We start from the raw sequence: 20,869 nt of genomic DNA, 5'->3' as shown, positions 1-20,869 counted from the left end.
CTGAAATGAAGATGTCTGCAAGATAGGCTCCTTCTGAAGGCTGTGAGGGAGAATGTGTTCCCGCCTCTCCCCTAGCTTCTGGTGGTTTGCTGGCAATCTTTGGTATTCTTGGTGTAGAGGAGTGTCACCTTGGATCTCTTCATCTTCCTCGGTGTTCTTCTGCGTGCACATTTGTGACCACATTCCACCAAGTAGTCCTGTTGGATTCGGGCCCACTAATGACCTTTCACTTAATTACCCCTGCAAAGACTTGTCTTCAAATAAGGTCACATCCTGAGATGATGGGGGTTAGAACTCCACTGTAAAAATGTAAGGGGACATAACTCAACCTATAAGTAATAGCATCCCTGACTGCTTACCTCCCACCTACCAAAGAAAATGTCACAGAGAATCCCCCAGTTCAGCCTCCTATCATGGTTTGTCTCCTGCCCACATGTTTATCATGGGTCTTCCTGCCTGCTCTTATGTACATAGCACCTGATTTTCTCTCTGTAGTTGTTCTAGAGTGGACAGTTTGGACAATCTCTTTGGTAACTAACCTCGTTTTCCAGGAGACGCTACAACAGTGCAGATGCATGTTCTTCTAGCCTTCCTCGGATCCATATTCTCCAGCCCATGGATGTGCCCATTTTCAAACCCATCCAGGCCAAGAATCAGTCAAAACCCTAGACCACTTCTGTCCATTCATCTAAGATGGAAGGGTGTACAAAAGATCCTCACAGATCCTGAGGTAGCAGATTTGAAATGGCCTCTAAATCAATAAGCAGAAGTAGAAAAAAGACAACAGGTCAAGGAGAACCCCTAAAATATATAAAAACATTTATTTTGCTCTACCCCATCTCCTTCCCAGCGGGCTGCTCTCATGCTCTTAGAAGCTTGGGCAGCTTGGTTTTACCCGTCAACGGCAGACTCCTTGTTTTTATAAACACAGAAGAAACATCAGCCAGGTCCGGGCAAGAAAACCAATTCACATTCTCTCAACTGTTTGGAAGCCCTGGCTTAAGAATTAATTCACTCCACAGGGAAAGCACAATTGTCACTTGCCATTTAAGGATGTTGCTTCATTGAAGGATAAGAATTAAATAACATATAAAAAAGATAATTACTTCAAAACAAAATCGATCCCCATAGAAATGTCCCATAGATGCTCAGTATACAAAAGCACAATTAGAAATGGTATTTTCTGGAGCCAGCACTGATGTTGCCATGGTAAGAACAATTTTTTTTCCAGTTACCTAGAGAAAGAATAGAGTATCAGAAACATGTGCAAGCTATGGGTTTCTAAACACTAGGACAGCAATTTTTTTTCTTTCTGAAAAAGGAAATTTAACGGAAACTAAAACCAATCCTAGACTATGACTCCCCACAAGGGTTCCCTAAAAGAGAACCTTAAAACATGGTTGCTTGGGAGGGAGGGGCGCCTGCATTGTGTGAAACATCAGTGAGGGAGCAGTGGGATATTTTTTGGTATGGCCTGAGGAGATGGAGATAACATCGCCTTTCTTTCAGGGTTGTTGTTCGGGTGGGCGGTCATCAGGGATCTTTCCCCTGGCCCCTGTGTCTGGTTTGTGCTGTGCTTCATGCTGAGCAAAGCCGGACTCAGAGTGTAAAGCCTCTCAGCAATTTGAGTGACTGAATAGAATTCGCGTGCATAAAACTATTCTAGGCTTTCTGCAGATGTTAGAAGGGAAATGAAGATCAGTTGGAATTGCACAACTCTTCCTTCTCCCCGTCACCATGAAAAAAAGAACAAACTCTCTTAAGTATTTCTACTTACTTCTTCAGCTGTTTTAGCCACCAAAGGCTTCTCTTTGGTGGCCTCTTTCCACTCATGGCCCAGGCTCACGGGCCACTCTTTCTCCTAAAATCTCATCCCCATTGTTTCTCCCCCACACCCACCCACGCCCTCCGCTCCGTTTTGTTGAAGAATTCAGTTCTTTAATCCTACGGCCAAAGTTGCACAATCCAAGCCATCAGAGTTGGATGGGTTCAGCAAAAGTCCTGGGTTACATCAGGGCGAGGAATGTGAAAGACCTTGCCCGCTGCCCAGCATAAATCAGGCCAACCAGAGTGTAGTATCAGATAACTCTTCTCCGAAAACAATGTCCTTAAAATTCAGCCTCTTTCTACTTCAGTTGTGTCCCTTCCCTGGCATTGTTCCCTGCAGTTCCAAGAATCAATAACTCCTGAAAGCTTAAAGCTGGGAAAACTTTGGGGACCAAACTTCACCCTCCCACGTTACAGAGAAGATCATTACAGCCCAGAGAATGAGAACTTACCTGCCCAAGGTCACACTGAAATTATAGTGATGAAATTGGGATGATAGCCCAGATCTCTAAGGTCCTCACATCACCTGAAGCATCAGTGACATTCAAGATGGTTTTGCCCATAAGCTACGGTTGGAAATACATTTTACATTAGACCCTTGAATATCCATACGTATGTAAACATATGATACATGATATTACTACATAGTTTCTATTCTGTTGTATTCAATTTCACTTTGTAAAATGTTAGTTGTAACTCTTTAACTTGATTTCAGGCCCCAGTAATGGGTTGTAACAAAGGGTTTGAATAATGCTGTACTATAACCCACTGTTGATGTCATTTGAAATCAGGGAGGGTTCCATAGAAAACGTAATTTTTGGTTGGGAACTCAATATATAAGCAGAATAAAGTGAGATAAGTAGACGAGATAGAGCAAGGATCAGGAAATGTGGTTAATAGCAGGTACATGAATAGACAGACTTAGATAAATTATTTGAAGAAATGAAGGTAATAATTTAGGAATCAATACGTGGTAAATTCTGGTAGAAGTGTATTGGTGAGAATTAATAAGAGATGAAGGGAATACTTATGATCAGTTCAAAAGTAAAACTATTTTAAACTATAGAGAAAATTCTTAGTTGTACAAACTATGTACAAGTATGTAAAAATGAGATGAGTTACAACCACAAGATTTCATAGTTCACAGTGATTCACAAACTACTGACTACTTCTTTCCGTCCTCACTGGCTTTGCCTGTAAATCAGCTTCCATCTTCCTCATTTGCTCCCTATTCTAGATAAAGCTATTTTCTCTCAGCTGCCTATATCTCTGGGGATGAGGGTTCTTTAATGACAAGGACCCAGAAGCATCCATCTTTCTTTCTCTTTCTTTCTTTCTTTCTTTCTTTCTTTTTTTTCTTCCTCCCTCCCTCTCTTCCTTCCTTCCTTCCTTTCTTTTCTTTCTTTCTCTCTCTCTTTTTAAAGATTTTATTTATTTATTTGACAGAACAAGAGAAAGCAAGCACTGGGAGAGGGTGTGGGAGAGGGAGAAGCAGGCTCCCCACTGAGTAAAGAGTCCAATGTGAGGCTCAATCCCTGGACCCCAGGATCATGACCCAAGCTGAAGGCAGACGCTTAACTGACTGAGTGGCCCAGGCACCCCAGGAGCATCTTTCCTGGTTCAGACCTCTCTCTCTAGTTATGTGTATTCTAACCCATGACTACCAGACACCTCCCGTAGAAATTCCCATCCAGGCCTTACCATTAGCTCTGCACCCTCAAGCCTCCACCTCCTCTTCCTGTACAGAGCCTTCAGTCTGAAGCCTTGTTCTTTCTACAGTCTGTGGATTTGCTCCGCTATTGTCCTCGGTCATTCCCAATGGGCTACTTACACACCCGACTCCTCCCTCTCATTTAATCTGTGCATTTAACACTTCTTTCCTTGGGCTTCCAGAATTCATGAAAGGACCAAGTTCTTCCAGAGTTCACTACTCCATACTTGATCCAGACATTAACTGCTCAGCTCAGACTCCATTTTGGTTCTTTCCAGGGACAACATCATAGAGATCCCTGCAGCAGCGATCCTCGGAATGACAGAATCTCGGAATGACAGAATCCTAGAGCCAGACAAGGAGTAGAGAAAGAGCAGAGGGACGACAGAATGAAAGCCCTGAGACTCGGGGCACTGGGACTGTACAGGTGGTTAAATGCCCGACTCTTGGTTACAGCAACTCCGCTCAGTACCACAGTCTGAACAGTGCCTATAGACAGAATGCAGGAGATCCCTGGACTCTCCTTGTGTGTTTTTGTCTCAGGGACCACCACAAGTGCCTGTTGCTCAACATCTGAAAACAGTCATTGCATGCATACATGCAGTTGTTAATGGTGGGAAGACTGGTTCAGTACTGCATGTCCCATAGCGGCTGGCATAGGAAGTTATGTTAGGTAATTTAAATCTACACTCAACCTTAATTGAGAACACACTCTTGGGCTTTATAGCGACTTTTAAAAAGACTACTCCATGTGTTTCTACTATCTCTTTTTTTTTCCCCCTACTATCTCTCTCTCTCTTTTTTTTTTTCCCTTACTATCTCTTTTTTAGGTCAACAGCAGAGGCCTGTTTAGTTAGAGTAATTACTGCCCAGAAATGATTTATTCTTTGGTGACGTGAGGGGTGGTCAAGATGTTCAGGCTCTCTGGGGATTTTGTGTCAGCATTTCTGTGCCTTAACAACATCTAAGTATCTAGTAAACCTGAGCCTAGTAATTCACACCTTTGTAATGGTCCTGGAGGCTGAGGATTTCAACATACTCCTGTCGCCATCAGATTTCCCCAAGGATTGTTGTTAATTGACTCTAACTAGGAAGTCAGCTGAATTCTACTGCCAGCATTTATTACTTTTTCTGAAGTGAGCCTTCCATGGGTTGGGCATCTGATAGAACAGAATTTGGGTTTAATCAAGCGAACAAGGGCAGTGCTAATGGCCACTGCTGACAAGTGTGTGTTTGTGTAGCAGAATGCTGTGTAGCCCTTGACTTCCCTGTTATCTGAAGGCTAGGTTGTGAGAGGAGGAGAATTCTAGCTCTTAAGTCCTTCTAAATGTTAGTGGTGACCAAAAAAAGAATCTGATTCCTATAAGCCATCAAATAAGCTAAAGTAAGTTCACAATATCCATTAGAACATTGAACAGTTGGAAGTTTTCACCTTTACTCAGATGCCCTGGGCTCTGTGAATTCTAGATGCATCAACATGACAGCAGCATTATTTTCTTTTATTATGATTTTTTTCTGGATAGAACCGAGAGGATATGTAGGGGTTACAGAGATCCATGACTAATTTCCAGGCAGGCATACTGGACAAGTTTCCATTAGGTTCATTTCCTTTACCCATTCTCCCTTGCTTGAGGGAGCACAATCAAAGAAGCAGATGTATCATCATCTGTATACTCAGAGGAAGTCACGCTTTATCTTGACTTTATTTGGAGTTCTTGCCTCAGATATAATCCTTCACTTAACTATCTTGTGCTCTCCAATCCACAAGACCTATTTTTTAAAAAAATAACATTCGTTTTAAACAATCTTTGGGAATGCCTGACATGATCTTATTGATTGATTGATTGATTGATTGATTTTTTTAGTAGCTGGCGATAGTCGCTGCTGAAATCTGAGGTGGGTGAGGGTCCACATGACCTTGCTCCCAGGCTGTGATGCAAGCGAGTCTCAGATTTGAGCCAACCCACCTATCTTATATACCTTTATTTCTGTAGTTCAGAGTGCTGGATGATCCCCTGAAATGTGCATCTTTCTTTTAGGGCCATGGACTGAGTCCATAATGAAGTTCTGTCAAGTCAGTTATAGCTTTCTTAACACATCTTCAGACTTTATCACAAGGAATTCCATTGTAAAAGCCAGTGTTAAATAGCACTCAATGTGTCTGGGGGTTCTTTAAACATTAATACACCATGTGCACATCAGTTTCCAAAGAGGTGATGGGGAGGTTGGTGGTAGCTCCAGTGTCCTGCATTTCCTAACCTCAGTGAGCAATGGAAGCCTTCTTGGTAGTGTAGCTCATGGGACTAGTGTCCCTTAGAAACCATCTTGGCAAATACCATCCCAGCTGAATTATGTAAACAGATTTCAAGGGAAAAACCTGAAGGCTGGAAGAATGGAAACGTCATAGATATGAAATAATAAGATCCTAACTAAGGGTGACAAAGCAAGAAATCTTGAAAAATCCAGTTAGACATTTAAAAAAGAGAAATGGAATAACTTGGAACATTAGTTTGACTTTTGTACCTTGGTGCTAGGGACAGGAAAAGCCTTCAGCGATACTCATAATCCAATGGGATGTCACCTTATTATCTGTAAGCGTGATCTATCCAGGCAAGAATCACAGAAAAAGAATTCAGTGCATCCAGAAGTTAACAGAATTCAATCAAGTGGCGAAGCGATGTGTGTGTGTGTGTGTGTGCACGCGTACATGCGCACACGCACGTGTATATGTGTGTGTGTATAGGAAAGGATGTGCAACAGATTCAGATCCTCTCCCTGTCACAATAAAACTCCTCAATAGAATTGTCTATTTTTGCAGTTTCTGTTTATTCTCCTCACATCCAGGATTGCTTTGAAACTAGTCGTGTCAAGGGTGCTGTCTCTAATTACCACCTTGAGTGGGTGACTTCCAGTCTTTTTGAGTCAGTTTACTCTATCAGACATTTTCAGAAGGTCATCTATTTCATTTGAATTTTTACATTTATCTACATAAAATATTTCACAGCATCCTCTAATTACCTCTTAAACATCGACAGCAATCCCAAATCTAGCAGTTGGTCTCTGCCTAGGTCACTCTGAAAACCTCCTTTAGTATCTCCTCGGCCCCTTCTCATTTTTGTGGCCCTTCTCTGTTGAAACTTCGCAGGATTTTCAGCACTATCACTCACACAACCTTGGAATGTGCAGGTGCTGGCGTTAATAACATCAGCAAACTGTAGCAAAAACAAGCAAAACTATTACAACAGTAATTTGAAATGGGGGGAGGGGGAGGTGCCTGGGAACTGTTGTGTCAAGCCCTGCAAGTCAACAGGGAGGTAGTTCAGTCAGTACAGATGAGAAGGGAATGATGCCAAACAGCATCTCCAGATGAGCTATGCTACCCTGTCGTCTCACCGAAATGAGCTAGACATCCAAATAATCCAGAGAGATTTTACAGAGTGAGGTACCCCACGAAAGAATCTAATATCCACCCCTCAACACACAAGGGATGTTTCCTTACCCTCCCTTTAAAAATCAGTCATACTAAACGGCCATTACTGATGCTAAGCGGCCATTACTGATGTGAGAAGATACTGTGTTTCTCCCTGCAATGGTTCTGAGAAATAAATTCAAAAAATCTAATAGCAATTGATGTTGTTAAACAAAGAAGTACCAAGATACTGAGAGCTAATACTTCCATCTCATTTACTAGGTCCGGGTACCATTGTACTTTACATATTTTAACTCATTTCAAGTCTTCACAATAATCCATCAAGGAGGTTATTATTACTATACTCATTGTATAGAGAAACAGAGACAGAGAGGTTAGGTAGCTTGATGAAGGTCACACAGCCCATAAGCCGCTGTGCTGGCATTCAAACCCAGGCAGCCTAGCTCTGGAACCCATGCTATTACTAGTCGCTGAGTACAGGAATTGGTAGTTAATATGACACTTACATATGTCACAATACCTGTCCATGTGAACTCTTTAGTAAGTCTACATTTTACCAACATCACTTGTGTTTTTCTCAATTCCTTGTTTTATCAAACCCTAGGAAAGAACACCTTTCATTATCACTGAAATAGGAATTCTGAAATCCTGGCGGGATCCAAGGTCATCTGGAGGGCCCTATATTTTTTCTTTTCTCTTCTCTTTTCTTTTCTTTTCTCTTATTTTTTCTTTCCTTTCCTTTCCTTTTTTCTTTCTTTCCTTTTCTCTTCTCTTCTCTTCTTTTATTTTCAAAGATTTATTTATTTATTTTGAGAGGATGGAGGGGCTGAGGGGCAGGGAGAGAGAGAATCCCCAGCAGACTCTCCACTGAGTGAGGACCCCCAAGCAGGGCTGGTCTCATGATCCTGAGATCTTGACCTGAGCCAAAATCAAGAGTCGGACGCTTACCAACTGAGCCACTGAGGCTCCCTCCCTCCCCGCTCTTTAAAGATTTTTTTATTTATTTTGAGAGGTAGAGGGGACAGAGAGAGAGGGAGAGAAGGGAAGAAGTATCTTGTTTTAAACCTCCCAAATGAGGGGCGCCTGGGTGGCTCAGTGGGTTAAGCCTCTGCCTTTGGCTCAGGTCATGATCCCAGGGTCCTGGGATCGAGTCCTGAATCGGGCTCTCTGCTCAGCGGGGAGCCTGCTTCCTCCTCTCTCTCTGCCTACCTCTCTGCCTACTTGCGATCTCTGTCTGTCAAATCAATAAATAAAATCTTTAAAAAAAAATAAACCTCCCAAATGAAATAACTTGCCAAATTGTGAAGTAACTAAATTCATACTTCAAGATGTTACATGTTTTGAAAAAAGTCATATTTGTAATCCTTTGTGCTAATGTTTCAACATGTTTTTCCTCTCTCCAGTGGATTATGGAATCCCTTTCAAATAGATTTCTCAACTGGAGAAATCTAAGTACAGAAGGGAATACCAAGTACAGGAGGGAATACCAAGAACTCCCTTAATTCACTCATGTCCCAAGGTGGAAAGGTCTGTGAAACCCATTGCTTTTGTTCTTTTTATTATGTTTCTATTCTCCTACTGTAAACTCTCATAGGCCCACAGGGGCACGAAGCTCTTCTCTCTTCAGCCTTTACTGCCCTGCTGTGTGTGCTGTTCCCACGTGGGCCTTGGATGCTCAGACTTTGTGTGTGAGCTCCGTGCCTTCCCACAACCAAAGGAGAACCTTACCTCTCCAAGAACTCGATCCTTTCAAGAGCTTTACCTCTGATAATGACTGTTCAGCAATCTGGAAAACGCAGGGAATGCTTTTTTCTCTCCTCTCCAAATTACCTGTCTATACCTAAAGCCAACCTTGATTTAAGGGTGGACAATAAATTGTTTTACATCCATGACAATCTGCCCAGTTGAAAATGGAAATGGTTCCATGACAAGCTCGTGGAAAGCTGGGAAGGGAAGCAAAGTGTTTTGTCTACAGCACTAAAATGATATGGAAATATTCTGCCATTTCTTTTTACTGAGGTGTGTGTGGATAGTACTTAGTGTATTTTTGTGATTGCAAAAAAAAAAAAAAAAGGTACATAATTACCATGGTTATTTGGAAAACAAAGGCACAAAGATAAATATGAAATATCTAGAGTGCCACAGCCAGAGATAATATATGTTAATCATGTTAATTCACAGGTGTATATCTAACTAGTCACTAAAAGAAGGACATGTTCTGTTCACTCTTTTGTTATATGATTTTTCCCCCTCTAATCAATACGTTGTGATGTTTTCCACTTCATTAAGTATCTCTTCTGTTATATGATTTTTTATCAATGTATCTGGCCTACAAATTGGATCTAAAAAATATACTAGATATATATTTAGGTTGAATTACATAAAATTGCCATTTTTGTAGGTCAAAATAGTTGACTATCATCAATTTTATGTTTCAACCAATTATTTTTCTATTGCTGGACTCTTAGGTTATTTCCATTTTTTAAAATTTTATAAATAATGATGTGATGAAGATTTTGCACATAAATCTTTTTGCAAGGCTATGATTATTTTATTAAGATAAATGCCTAGTAGTGAAATTGCTGAATCAAGAAGGGTAGACGTTTTTATGGTCTTTGGTACATGTTGCCAAACTTCCCTCCAGATAATGCTGATTTGTAATCTTTTTGGCAGCTTTACCACTTTAAAAAAACAAAACAAAACAACTCAATACTCAATATTCTGTTCATACTATTACCATGAAATCATGTGACTGTTGGTTACCTTCCCAGTATCGTCTTCTAGTCTAAATGTCATCAAACAGTATTTTTAATTACCCAGAACCTTTATAAATCTGTAGTTAATGTAGATGTAATGATAAAGCTTGTTAGAATCGAGCACCCAGCTGTTTAGTTCACGAAAGCATAAAGAACTGGAAGGACTGCCTTACCCTCCACTCACTTCAATTCCCCTACACTGGAGTACCAGGTATGAGGCTAAGCAATGGCTGTTGCTTCATTTATAGTTATCAAGTTGAACTGCACTAGAAGATGCAGAAGCCACTGTTTTGTTTGTTTCTTTGTTGTTTTATTTATTTAAGATTTATGTATTTATTTGAGGGAAAGAGTACACAGAGAGGGGCAGAGGGGGAGAGAGAGATAAGCAGACTCCACTGAGCACAGAGCCTGACGGAGGGCTCCATCCCATGGCCCTGAGCTCAGGACCAAGCCACACAGGCACCCTTGTTTCTTGGTTGTTCTAGATGGAGTGTGGTGATGCATGGAAGGAAAGTTGAGGGAGGATGTGGTGTAATTCCATGGGTGTACATATGTATGTGTCTGAGCGAATATTTGGGAATTCTGGAGTTCACCCTTCTAAACTTGACTGAAGTGTAAAGGAAAGATGTTAGTTAGCATGTTCATATATATATATATATATATATATATATATATATATGAATATATATATAAAATATATATATTTTATAAAATATATATATATATTTTAAAATGTGAACCAACCAAAATGGGTCAAAAGCTTAGGTGACAATACCTGTATCTGAAAGTCCTTGCTTTAAAATCTCGTCACACTTTAGATATTACAGTAAGAGACTTTAAGGACATTGTTGCACTTAACTTGACAAATGTTATCCAGAATATTCTTACTATGTGGACATCCAGGTGATTTAGAGTCAATGTCTTTATAGAGAAAGGAAACCAAAAGCAATTTCTCTTCTACGTGTTGTCTGCGTTAGTGGTGTTTCAAGTGCTGCTTTGGAGTCTTCTAAAATCCTTTTCTTTATAAATCACATAACTTATCCGTCCCAAATGTCTTATTTTGCCAGTGGAACTTATCTAGTAATTGCTAGTTTTATATCTTTCAAACTGCTTTGGGGGAAATTGCTTTTGGGAGATAAGAAAAGACTTTTATGATCTTTAGACTCAGATTAAACTACTTAAGTTTGAAGGAGGGTCCAGCAATAGACAGTTTACAACCTGATATAGAAAATATATCCACATAATTTGCTTATACAGAAAATGGATAATATGCACATGGGGTTATTGAGTCATAGGAAGAAAATACAGTCAATTATAGTCTTTCTTCTTTCCTAGAAAATATAAACTCAGACTAAACATTTTTCTTTTTTTAAAAATTAATTTATTTATTTTCAGCATAACAGTATTCATTATTTTTTCACCACACCCAGTGCTCCATGCAATCCGTGCCCTCTATAATACCCACCACCTGGTACCCCAACCTCCCACTCCCCCGCTACTTCAAATTCCTCAGATTGTTTTTCAGAGTCCATAGTCTCTCATGATTCACCTCCCCTTCCAATTTCCCCCAACTCCCTTCTCCTCTCTAACTCCCCATGTCCTCCATGCTATTTGTTATGCTCCACAAATAAGTGAAACCATATTATAATTGACTCTCTCTGCTTGACTTATTTCACTCAGCATAATCTCTTCCAGTCCCGTCCATGTTGCTACAAAAGTTGGGTATTCATCCCTTCTGATGGAGGCATAAAACCATAGTGTATATGGACCACATCTTCCTTATCTATTCGTCCATTGAAGGGCATCTTGGTTCTTTACAGTTTGGCGACCGTGGCCATTCCTGCTATAAACATTGGGGTACAGATGGCCCTTCTTTTCACGACATCTGTATCTTTGGGGTAAATACCCAGTAGTGCAATTGCAGGGTCATAGGGAAGTTCTATTTTTAATTTCTTGAGGAATCTCCACACTGTTCTCCAAAGAGGCTGCACCAACTTGCATTCCCACCAACAGTGGAAGAGGGTTCCCCTTTCTCCACATCCTCTCCAACACATGTTGTTTCCTGTCTTGCTAATTTTGGCCATTCTAACTGGTGTAAGGTGATATCTCAATGTGGTTTTAATTTGAATCTCCCTGATGGCTAGTGATGATGAACATTTTTTCATGTGTCTGATAGCCCTTTGTATGTCTTCATTGGAGAAGTGTCTGTTCATATCTTCTGCCCATTTTTTGATATGATTGTCTGTTTTTGTGTGTGTTGAGTTTGAGGAGTTCATTATACATCCTGGATATCAACCTTTTGTCTGTACTGTCATTTGCAAATATCTTCTTCCATTCCGTGGGTTGCCTCTTTGTTTTTTTGACTGTTTTCTTTGCTGTGCAGAAGCTTTTGATTTTGATGAAGTCCCAAAAGTTTATTTTCGCTTTTGTTTCCTTTGTCTTTGGAGACATATCTTGAAAGAAATTGCTGTGGCTGATATCGAAGAGATTACTGCCTATGTTCTCCTCTAGGATTCTGATTGATTCCTGTCTCACGTTGAGGTCTTTTATCCATTTTGAGTTTATCTTTGCGTATGATGTAAGAGAATGGTCAAGTTTCATTCTTCTACATATAGCTGTCCAGTTTTCCCAGCACCATTTATTGAAGAAACTGTCTTTTTTCCACTGTATATTTTTTCCTGTTTCATCGAAGATTAATTGACCATAGAGTTGAGGGTCCATATCTGGGCTCTCTACTCTGTTCCACTGGTCTATGTATCTGTTTTTATGCCAGTACCATGCTGGTGATCACAGCTTTGTAATAAAGCTTGAAATCAGGTAACATGATGCCCCCAGTTTTATTTTTTTGTTTTTCAACATTTCCTTAGCGATTCGGGGTCTCTTCTGATTCCATACACATTTTAGGATTATTTGCTCCAGCTCTTTGAAGAATACCGGTGGAATTTTGATTGGAATGGCATTAAAAGTATAGATTGCTTTAGGCAGTATAGACATTTTAACAATGTTTATTCTTCCGATCCAAGAGCATGGAATGGTCTTCCATCTTTTTGTGTCTTCTTCAACTTCTTTCATGAGTGTTCTGTAGTTCCTCAAGTACAGATCCTTTACCTCTTTGGTTAGTAAACATTTTTCTGATAAAGAATATGTCTTAAAAATTATCTACACTAACTAACTACTAACTAACTATACTAACCTTTCCCTAACAAGCTGTACATTTGTAAATTTGGAATGACCGATAAGTGACAATTCTGATGATCAAAGCAGGAACAGAATTCATAATTTAAAGGTTGCTAAAACAACACTGAAATTACAATGATCCAGGTAGTAATAATTTTTAAAAACTATAGTATTGAGATTGGTACTTGTGCTGTTAAGAGTGTAAAACAGTGCAAGCTTTCTGAAGATGATGTGATACTATGCTTTAATAAACTAAACATTTTATATCTCTCTTTATAAAAGGTTTTATTTATTTGTGTGGGGGGGAGGAGAGTGTGATGGGAAGGGGCAGAGGGAGAGGAATGGAGGGAATCCCTAGCAGACTCCATGCCAAGCACAGATCCCGATGCAGGGCTGAATCCCACGACCCTGAGATCATGACCTGAGCTGAAGCCAAGAGTCAGAATCTCAACTACCAACTCAACCACCCAGGGGCCCCAACATTTTTATCTCCCTTCACTTTGTAGTTCTGCAAATGTAAAAGGGCAATTTGATATATGGGGAAAAATTCATGAACAAATAAAACATTTATCATACAATTTTTTTAAATTTTTTTTAAGATTTATTTATTTATTTTACAGAAAGAGAGAGAGTGTGCAAGTTAGGGGAGGGGCAGAGGGAGACAATCTCAAAAAGACTCCCCACTGAACTCAGAGCCAGCCATGGAGCTCCATCTCACAACCCTGGAGATCATGACCTGAGCAGAAACCAAGAATCAAATGCTTAATATATATACCAAAAGAATATACCAAAATACACCAAAGAACCAAAAGTTAAAAACCTATGGCAAGAATGACTACCGATGATTACTGCTTTCTGTTTTACATTTTTCTGCCTGTTCCAGTTCTTCTAAAACGAATATATATTCAGGTGACGTGATATTTTGAATAATAACGTTCATAAAATGAAAATTTTGAAAGAAGAAAAAAGAATGGAAGGAGGGAAGGGAAAGAAAGAGGGAAGATATATTGACTTCAGAGTGGTTCAGAAATGGATTTAAGGAAAATATTATTCTGAAAAAGAAAACAAGAAAATTTTTGTTGGACCACTGATTATGGCAGTACAGATGTGATTATTTCTCCTTTTCAAACTGTTTCATGATATGGTGAAGAAAGGCATGTGAACTGAAAGATAATGAGAGCTAATAGTTCACATTCGGTAGACTCTGACCCCTGGAGTTTACAAACAAAAGATAATCAGGGTAAATATGGTGCTAGTGTATTTTGGTAACTTCAGTAACTCGGTATCAGCTACCTTGGACACAATTCCCCACCTTACATGTCTGCCACACAGATTCATCTACTTATTCTATCTTGGCCTAGAATTTCTTTCTAGGGACCACAGCTGATGTCTTTCTGTGTCTGTTACCTAGCACCACCTACCTTGTCAGATGCTTGGTTGTTGCTAACAAAGGAGTGTTTATGAGTCCTGGTTCTTGGTGGCAAAACCAGAAACTGGTTCTGAATAATCCAGTAAGAAAAGGAAATCACTGAAACAGTCTTCTGTTGCAGACAGAATGGAGAAATGGCCAGAGATCAAGATCTCTGCCAAAACAAGGAAAGAAAGCAGAGCCAAGAACTTTTCAGTGAAACTACCTCTAGGGACATCATCTCTGCTGTTGTTGCTGTGGACACGTGGCTGAATTGCAGTGACTTCTGGCTGTCTGATCCCACTTGAGAGTCAACAACTGGCAGAGGAATCTGCCTGGCCCCTCTATCTGCCAGGGGCAAGGGGAGTGTAATGTCCACCTTCCCTGGCTTTTGTAGCAGGAGTTGAAGCCTGACCCCACACTGTTGTTGAGAGTCTCCTCAAATAAGAAACACGTTTGGGTGGTGGGCAGCCAAAATGTCAACTATGTCAAAATATGTCAAAATGACATTATGAACAGTGGTGTTGATGAAACACAGACCCTAGCTTTTGCTTTTGTAAAATAATATTGTCTGACTTAACACGGTATTGAAAAGATGCACAGGTTTTGTGGCTGGATGATCAGAGTATCAGAAAGATAGTACAGAGAGAACATCCTCTTGGTGGGCTGAGCTTCAGTACCTGGTCTAGTACCGTTGCACCTGCTTGTGAACTTGGTGTGGAGAGAAAGGTGACATGAATTAAGGATATACACAGACTGACTGGGAAAGCAAGTGACTTAGGAACCTGGAAGAAGCAAGATTATAAAGTTGAAGTAAAGAGGTCCAGAAAAGAGCACATGAGTGGATCTGTGGGAGGACTGGGATTTTACCTCATATGCCCACCGGAAAGCACCATCACAGAAGAGGCACTAAACAGACAAGGGACAGGATGACTCAGTCAGCAACTGCCTCAGCCACCCCAGTTCCTGTCCAATGGCTTACGAAAAGAGAAGCCATGATGGCAGAGGGGGAGGTCTGCGTGCACCCAACTGCATGGGTTCCCTTTCATCAAACTGACCGTGGCTTAGTATCTACCCTATCAGCACCAAGATGAATGCTGAGGCCCTGAGCTAGCACCATGCCATGAAAGGGCTCACCAACCACTTGGTGGCAAGTTGACTACATCATTTCCCTCCCACCCTAGGATGTTTCTTCTTGACTGGAGGACTTACCTTTCTCGTCTGTTGTATTTCAGTCAGGACCACTCCCAAAGGTTAATCTATCAACATGTGATCCCATATAATATCACCTCAGATCAAAGGAGCCCTTTATAGCTGAATTCGTTGCGGAGAGTGAATTCATAGGAAAATGACAAAGGGATCCACTAACCCACATACTGTACCTTCCAGAAGATGTGGACAAATACTAGAGTGGTAGAATAGCTTATTAGAGGTGCAGCTGAGCTGACAGCTTGGAGGTAACAACCCACAACAATGGGGGTACTAAACTTCAAGGTGGAAGTGGCTGGTAGGTGATGCTAAATTCAATAGGAAGAAAACACGAATCTAGACAAGAGGTGGAAGTAGAAGGTCCCTGACTTACCATCACTCTCAGACACATTTGGGGAATTTATACTTCCTGTTCCTGCAATTTTAGTCTCTGTGGGTCTGAATGCCCTGGTTCCCACAGGGAGGTCAGTTCTCCCAGGCACATAGTAAGAGCATCACTAAATGTAAAGCTACAGCTGTCCCCCTTGTCATTTGAGGCTGCTAGTGCCAATAGAGCTGTGGACACACAAAAAGTTGGCATCCTGGCCTGGCAGGAGTCACTGGCTCTGATGATTCTGGGAAGGTAGATCTTGTACTCACTCCATGAGGGCTGGGAAGGAAGAGATTTGGCTGGGACCTGGACTAGCACTTCCATGCACAGCGTTAGCTACACAGGGACAAGCGCAACAACGGCACCATGTTTAGTCATGGTCATCACTGGCTCAGACCACCCCAAGGAGGAAGGGCTGGGTCACTTAATCAGGCCAACCATGCAGACTAGTATAAGTACTAATGGAAAGGGATGGGAATCTAAGACAAGGGGAGGAGGAAGATGACAGATGACAGACTACATTGCATCCCATCAAATCTGTCTTTCCAAGTTTTCCTTAGAAACGGTAACCAAAGAGGATCCTGAGGAATCTCTAAGTCGAAGGAGGGAACTTCATATAAGAAGCAAATGGATCTGACTCTACGTGGGGAGGAAACGGTGGGTCCCGCTGATGTGTCACAAGATCTGCTTTGCCCAGCTAGGGCCTCAGTCCCCATCCAGCTGCTGTGCTCCTTCTCTGGAGAGTTATCTCTGGCCAACGGGAGCTGCCTCAACAAGTTTTGGGGCATCGGGGTGGCTAAGTCGGTTAAGGATCTGCCTTGGGATCGGGTCATGGTCCCAGGGTCCTGGGATCAAGCCTCGGGTCAGGCTCCTTGCACTCGCTCACTATGTCTATCGCTATCTCTCAAATAAATAAATAAAATCTTTTAAAAAAATGTTTTTTTGGAACAGTTTCAGGAGAATAGGAATTAGTTCTTCTTTAAATGTTTGGTAAAATTCCAAAGGGGCACGTGCACCCGAATGTTTATAGCAGCAATGTCCACAATAGCCAAACTATGGAAAGAACCTAGATGTCCATCAACAGATGAATGGATCAAGAAGATGTGGTATATATACACAATGGAATACTATGCAGCCATCAAAAGAAACGAAATCTTGCCATTTGCGACAACATGGATGGAACTAGAGCGTATCATGCTTAGTGAAATAAGTCAAGTGGAGAAAGACAACTATCATATGATCTCCCTGATATGAGGGAGTGGTGATGCAACATGGGGGCTTAAGTGGGTAGGAGAAGAATCCATGAAACAAGATGGGATAGGGAGGGAGACAAACCATAAGTGACTCTTAATCTCACGAAACAAAACTGTGGGTTGCTGGGGGGAGGGGGGTTTGGAGAAGGGGGATAGGGTTATGGACATTGGGGAGGGTATGTGCTTTTGGGTAAATTGGAAGGGGAGATGAACCATGAGAGACTATGGACTCTGAAAAACAATCTGAGGGATTTGAAGTGGCGGGGGGTGGGAGGTTGGGGTACCAGGTGGTGGGTATTATAGAGGGCACAGCTTGCATGGAGCACTAGGTGTGGTGAAAAAATAATGAATACTGTTTTTCTGAAAATAAATAAATTGGAAAAAAAAAAAAAAAGATCAACCGTTAACTCTTCTGATCCCCAGGTTCTTATACATAAAATTTATGGGCACATGCCTCACAGTTACAGTGCAAGAATTAAACGACAGATTGCCTGGGAATCACTTAGCACAGTGCCAGACACATAGTAACCTGCAATAAATCATAACAAACAAAGAGAAATAAGGGCCTTAAGCTGCTGGGAAGAAGAGGACTGTTAAATTTTTGGGACCACAGAACCCTTAAAACAGGCACACACAAACACACACAAAGGTCAGAGAAAAAACACAAGATATATTTTACAAAATGTGAATTTGGTGAAATTGAATCGCACTCACCACAAAGTAGGGAGCATTATCTAAAGAATATGAACAAGGTAAACAGCAAGATAACTTCAGGCAAATACCGCTAATGACAATTCAGAGATCTCTGCATTAAAAATAAACAAAACAAAATAACCACCAAAAGGAAGTCACTATTTTAATTCTAAGAAAATTAGCATCTGCCTTGCTTTTATTTTCCAAATCAACATTAATTTTCCACCTCGACTACATTTTTTATCCAAATTTTTCATCCAAATGATATTTTCTTCCAAATCTTTCACCTCGACTATATTTTTTATCCAAATGACATTTATTTACCTGATTATATGTTATATGTCAAATTGAAAAACTGCAATCCCAGGTATTAACATAAACCACACATATTTTTTTGACCCCTAAAAAAACAGTCCTGAAGAGCTATTTATTAGCCTTGTACTCAGCGACAGAGTTGTATCTATGAATATTTACCTCTGGAGTGTACTGCAAGGTATGATTTCCCTCTCTGGATTCTTAGGAAAATGCTATTCACCTTTAGAGTAATCATTTTTAAATAATTTCAACGTTGAGAAGAGAGCGGATCTCCTCTTTCATGGGGCCTTCCCTCTCTCATGGAGCCTTTGGGCTGTCTGTGTGAGATTCATAAATTTCCATGCAGAGAAAGAGCCATTTTGGATTTGGAAATCAGAATTCTAGTCATGGTTTTATCTCTTTGCAGTTGGAAAGTTCACTATGTCTCCTTAGGGCAAGGAAAATTCACCCTGTAGCATTCTTGGGACACAGGCTCCCTTTCACCTTTTTTCACTTAGGTTCAAAAGTGTCAAAGATCGTTGGTGTTCACTGTTCTCATTTAGCTCCTTTGTTACCAAAGCTAACATTTAGATAGCATACAAAGGAGTGAGCACATTACCATGGCATGGATCCAGGCTTACCAGATAAACAAGATAACAAGTTCATAGAAACACAGAACTTAAGGATATAAACTCTGATTTCAACAGAGGAAAAAACCAACCAAGATTATTTTTTTTTTTAATTGGCACAGACATGGGTTTTTCTCTCCCTTCCTAAATAAATAAATAAAGTTTCTTTAAAGTAGAAAAAGTGTCTCTTTCCAGTTTTCTTCTCAGATGAGTCATTTGCAGATTATCTGTGTTTTGATGGCCTTCACATGGGTGAGGAATAAAAAGAGCTGTTATATGGAAATTCATCAAATGTTAGAGCTATGAAAACGGCATTACAATAATATGGTATAACTTGAGTGCCTGAAAACTAACAAACCAAATCCAGATGTAGTCAGAGATAGCATTGGGTCATTGTCATGTCTCCCCAGCTAAAATATGTATTTTTCTGCACCACAGACAGTGATTTATGCTTTATTACACTTCTTGTAAATCCCAGACAACTGCCAGGCACATGTTAATATTCTATAAATACTTGTGTATCAACAGTACCATTATTGTAAAATGATGGTAGTAGAGTCTAAGAGCATTAAAATTCTCAACAACAAACAAACAAAAGGACAGGTATTAATTTAATAACAGAACCATAAAAAATATTTTATTTATTTATTTATTTTAAAAGATCGTTTTATTTATTTATTTGACAGAGAGAAAGAGATCATAAGTAGGCAAAGAGGAAGGCAGAGAGAGAGGGGGGGGAAGCAGGCTCCCTGCTGAGCAGAGAGCCCAACGCAGGGCTTGATCCTAGGACCCTTAAATCATGACCTGAGCAGAAGGCTAAGGCTTAACCCACTGAGCCACACAGGTGCCCCTAAAAATATTTTAAAAGATTAATATAGTTTGGTAAAATAATTGCTAAATCAATGGTACCATCAATAAAAGCCACCATGTGATTATGCAACATACTGTGATATAGAATCAAAGAAATCTATTAGAGTTAGAGGGAGCCACAAAAATTGTCTAGTAACAGCTTCTAATATTGGAAGTCAAGAAACCAAAAGAAATGACAAGAATAACCAAGATTTCTTTTCTTGAAGAAGAGGTGAGATGGCTTATTTATAGAAGACAGTGTAGTATTGACAAAAGAACAGGCAAATATATCAATGGTCAAAATCGGGAACTCACATAATAGACCTATGCATATACAGATACTAGATATTTGACTGAGTTAGCACTAGAGATGGCTAGGAAAAGAGTAGATTTATCCATAAAAGTTCTGGCACAGTTGGTTATCCAAATGGAAGAAAAATAACATGGGGTATCCTACCTCACTCCATACAAAAAAAATTTTTTTTTATTAATTCCAGGTAGATTAAAAGCATAAATGTTAACACCTAAATAAATGGAATTTTACATTGTGTTTATGACTCAGAGTAGGAAAGGATTTCTTAAACAAGACATAAAAAGCACAAACCATAAAGGAATAGATCATTCAATGTAACTACATTAAAGTTCAGACATTCTCTGAATATCTGCTTATCAGGACACACATTAAGAGAATGCAAAGAAAATCCACAAAAATATCAGAAGTTATCGGGAATGCATGTAAACAACTAAAGACAGGTATCCAGGATATGTGGAGATTTTCCATGAATTCGTAAGAAGACAACCCAAAAGAAAAAGAAGGTTAAAAAAAACATGAACAGTTCCCTCACAGAAGGTGGAACCCTAAATGACCAATAACATATCAAGAGATAATCAATCTCACTATTAGAAAATCCAAATTAAAGCCACATTATTTCCCATTCTACCCCAACTAGACTAGCCCAAAAGTCTTAGGGCTAAGGGTTGATGAGTGTGCCGTGCAGTAAGAATTCTTTTACCGAAAGTGGGATTACAAATAGTGCTAGTGCTGGGAAGCTTTCCCTGGTCAAGTGACATGAACATAACCTATAATCCAGGTAAATGGGCATATGCTTCCGGGGACACTATGAATGTACTCACAGCAGCACTAACTATCCAAAACAAAAGAGAGAGAAACCACCCCAAAATCTTCTTAGTGGTTAACTTGTGGAATATTTATGTGATGAAATACTTCAAGTTTTAATAAATTACAACTTCATACATCAACAT

The sequence above is a fragment of the Neovison vison genome, chromosome 6 (genome assembly GCF_020171115.1).
Source record: "Neovison vison isolate M4711 chromosome 6, ASM_NN_V1, whole genome shotgun sequence".
Lineage (NCBI taxonomy): Eukaryota > Metazoa > Chordata > Mammalia > Carnivora > Mustelidae > Neogale > Neogale vison.
The sequence above is the reverse complement of the archived record's forward strand: the minus strand, read 5'-3'. Positions refer to the sequence as shown.